Source organism: Marmota monax, unplaced genomic scaffold (assembly GCF_021218885.2).
Source record: "Marmota monax isolate L192 unplaced genomic scaffold, Marmota_monax_Labrador192_F-V1.1 WCK01_AAM20220418_F8-fsc00009, whole genome shotgun sequence".
Taxonomy (NCBI): Eukaryota; Metazoa; Chordata; class Mammalia; order Rodentia; family Sciuridae; genus Marmota; species Marmota monax.
The window spans coordinates 7,207,506-7,211,684 of record NW_026694710.1 but is presented as its reverse complement, the minus strand read 5'-3'; the positions used below and the strand labels follow the sequence as shown (position 1 = coordinate 7,211,684).

Here is a 4,179-nt window from a genome sequence, read left to right as displayed (position 1 = left end):
CTCCGAATTTGAAGTTTATAGACCAGTATACAGCCCACTCTGATTGTAAATTATTGGCCCAGATTGTCTTTTATTTATTTATCCTTCTGTTTAATTTTTGTGTGGGCTTTGTGTTCAATTTTTGAAAAAACAATCAGGACATTGTGGGCTTTCTTGATGTGACAGAAAAGTTTCTTTTAAGGCAAACAGTCTAGATAATTGAATAGGAACTCCTTATTGTATCGAGTAGTTTCATACTTTTTAATGTTCTTATAAAAATTTATTTTGTAGCAGCTGAGATTTGTTTTAATTAAGTATGAAAAGACATCCAGGCATGAAAATGACTGTCATAGAAGGAGAATTTGTTATTATTCTCATAGTCTCCTAGAAAAAGGGGATGAAGCATATATTATAATGAATCACACAGGTGGAGGAGGGAGAGAAAGAGAGGAGCTAGGACAAGATACTTTATTGTGGTTTTGGTGGCAGGGAATGGGCGAGTTTCCTTTAAGAGTGTATGAATTACTTTGGTAGACTCAGGCTTGAGGGGTAGCCTGTTGGCCTCCACTTGTCTGGTACTTGGTGCTGGGAAACTGAGGACCAGAAAGGTTTCACAGAAGAGGGAGCCTGGTAAAAGGAGGGTGCTGGAAGCAATGTCTTGGGATTGACTAATTTGCAGAATAAAGGCATGATCTCAAGTGAGCTGTCATTTCTTCCCCTGGATGAGGAAGTCCTTCCATGACTGACCCGCTGAACATATTTTCATTGAGACTGTTTAAAATGTCTGATGACAAGTTTTTATTGTATTCTTCAATCTCTCTCTGGTGAGATGTCCATCTACAACTTCTTTCTAATATTAGACTCCCTCTGCTTCCTCTCTGTCCAATTAATCTACAGTGATGAGGGGTCTGAAATGAGCACCTTTTTGGAGATATGGTAGTCTCTCCTTATTTTCAACACACACACATTCCAAGACGCCCAGATGCTTGAAACCACAGATAGTACCAAACCTTATACATCTGTTATTTTGCCTTTACACAGAAACCTGTGATAAAGACTATGTTTATACATTAGGCATAGTAAGGAATCAGACAATTTCTGATTTATATTCCTCAGGGCAGGGAAACTTTTCTGTGGCATATGGTCTCTTCGAGAAGGAGTAAATACAAAACTCGGCTAAAGAGTCTGGACAAAAAGTGCAGTTCAAGTCATTTGTTTATTTCTTCAAAGATCATAATCGAGTTCTTGCTGTGTTAAAGACAACTCTGATGGACACAAAGTTAACAAAAACAAACTGTTTTATTATCCTCCATGAGATAACATCAAATGTGACAAATACATCAACATTTGTATAAGTAAAGAGGTAATTATGTGAAGTGCTGTAGAAATGAGAAAGGGTTGAACATATCAATATCTATATCTATCTATCTATCTATCTATCTATCTATCTATCTATATATATATATATATATATATATATATATAGAGAGAGAGAGAGAGAGAGAGAGAGAATAAATGGCACTAATATGGCCAGTTAATTTGCCAATGATAGAAAAACTCAAATTAATTTTAAAAGCATTTATAAAAGAAACACATAATATAGTGAACAATTGAAATAGTTATTGACTGAGGTAAGTTCTTCTAGAGAAACCAGAGACAGGTTGAGGGTAATTGAGTTGGGTTTTTTTTTTCTTTTTTAAAAAAAATTTAATTAACTTTTTTTGTTTATATGTGATAACAGAATGCATTATAATTCTTATTACACATATAGAGCACAACTTTTTATATCTCTGGTTGTACACAAAGTGTATTCACACCAATTCGTGTCTTCATACATGTACTTTGGATAATAATGTCCATCACATTCCACCATCATTTCTAACCCCATGCCCCCTCCCTTCTCCTTCTACCCCCTTCCCTATCTAGAGTTCGTCTGTTCCTCCCATGGTCCCTCTCCCTACCCCATTATGAATCAGCCTCCTTATATCAGAGAAAACATTTGGCATTTGGTTTTTTGGGATTGGCTAACTTCACTTAGCATTATCTTTTCTAACTCCATCCATTTACCTGCAAATGCCATGGTTTTATTCTTTTTTTTTAATTTTTTATTGTTGGCTGTTCAAAACATTACATAGTTCTTGATATATCATATTTCACACTTTGATTCAAGTGGGTTATGAGCTCCCATTTTTACCCCATATACAGATTGCAGAATCACATCAGTTACACATCCATTGATTTACATATTGCCATACTAGTGTCTGTTGTGTTCTGCTGCCTTTCCTATCCTCTACTATACCCCCTCCCCTCCCCTCCTCTCCCCTCTTCTCTCTCTGCCCCCTCTACTGACATTCATTTGTCCCCCTTGTATTATTTTTCCCTTTCCCCTCACTTCCTCTTGTATGTACTTTTGTATAACTCTGAGGGTCTCCTTCCATTTCCATGCAATTTCCCTTCTCTCTCCCTTTCCCTCTCACCTCTCATCCCTGTTTAATGTTAATCTTCTTCTCATGCTCTTCGACCCTACTCTGTTCTTAGTTACTCTCCTTATATCAAAGAAGACATTTGACATTTGTTTTTTAGGGATTGGCTAGCTTCACTTAGCATAATCTGCTCTAATGCCATCCATTTCCCTGTAAATTCTATGATTTTGTCATTTTTTAATGCAGAGTAATACTCCATTGTGTATAAATGCCACATTTTTTTTATCCATTCATCTATTGAAGGGCATCTAGGTTGGTTCCACAGTCTTGCTATTGTGAATTGTGCTGCTATGAACGTTGATGTAGTAGTGTCCCTGTAGCATGCTCTTTTTAGGTCTTTAGGGAATAGACCAAGAAGGGGAATAGCTGGGTCAAATGGTGGCTCCATTCCCAGCTTTCCAAGAAATCTCCATACTGCTTTCCAAATTGGCTGCACCAATTTGCAGTCCCACCAGCAATGTACAAGTGTACCCTTTTCCCCACATCCTCGCCAGCACTTGTTGTTGTTTGACTTCATAATGGCTGCCAATCTAACTGGAGTGAGATGGTATCTTAGGGTGGTTTTGATTTGCATTTCTCTGACTGCTAGAGATGGTGAGCATTTTTTCATGTACTTGTTGATTGATTGTATGTCCTCCTCTGAGAAGTGTCTGTTCAGGTCCTTGGCCCATTTGTTGATTGGGTTGTTTGTTCTCTTATTGTCTAATTTTTTGAGTTCTTTGTATACTCTGGATATTAGGGCTCTATCTGAAGTGTGAGGAGTAAAGATTTGTTCCCAAAAATATGGAACGCTTCACGAATTTGCGTGTCATCCTTGCGCAGGGGCCATGCTAATCTTCTCTGTATCGTTCCAATTTTAGTATATGTGCTGCCGAAGCGAGCACTGAGTTGGGTTTAAAGAAGGTTAAGTCCTTAAATATTATAGTAAGTCTAAGTGTTGGCATGATTTGGCAATACTATAGAGCTCAGGACACAGTACACCAATATACAACACCTTGGCATTTGGAAAACAGCATAAACTGGGAGCTCACTCTATTCATTCTCACCTGAAGCAGATCATTAAACCGAGGAAGAATATATTGAACTTCCCCTGAAGCAAGTCATGAGAGCCCCACTTGAGAGATTCTCCCCTTACATCTGTAAGGAAGAAGCCAAATCTGAATCGTCGGGTCTTGTTACATTCCACTGAGTCTATTACCAGTGGAACATACTCACATTGTCTAATCATATTTATCCATGATCATTCACTCTTCATCAGACTTAGGTATAAAAATATACAGATTTATTCTTTTTTTTTTAATTTTTATTCCTAAATTCTTCTGTGTCCTGAGAATTTATACTTTTTTTTGGTTAATTTTTCTTTCAATATAGGGTCTTCAGCCCTGCCCCTAGGATGATAAAGGCACTTCTTTGTTCCTACAATATCCATGGTATTGGCAAGTAGATTTTTTTTTTCCTTTATAGTATTTCTTCTGACTCAATATTCATGTCTTAGTTGTATATCTAATAAACATGTCTTTCATCGCAAGTATCATCTTTCTAGCCAAGTAATATGCACCACATCTTATGTCTCCAGATATTTTTTTTTTCTTTTGAGTTTACAAACTGTCTAGACAAACACATACAGCAAACAAATAAACACAGTTCAGGTTGAAATTAGGTTTTGTAGTTCTACTGTAGGGTGTTTGATGGAATATCAGTATTTTTAAATATCAGT

At 36.9% G+C, this 4,179-nt stretch overlaps 1 non-coding gene across 1 annotated transcript; it reads right to left on the bottom strand.

Annotated features, from left to right (window-relative positions):
- Window positions 1-3,239: 3,239 nt before the first annotated feature.
- On the bottom strand, window positions 3,240-3,346 carry LOC124078832 (U6 spliceosomal RNA). The gene has a single exon (XR_006847065.1). It is a non-coding gene; the product is annotated as a U6 spliceosomal RNA (small nuclear RNA).
- Between the last annotated feature and the right edge of the window lie 833 nt (window positions 3,347-4,179).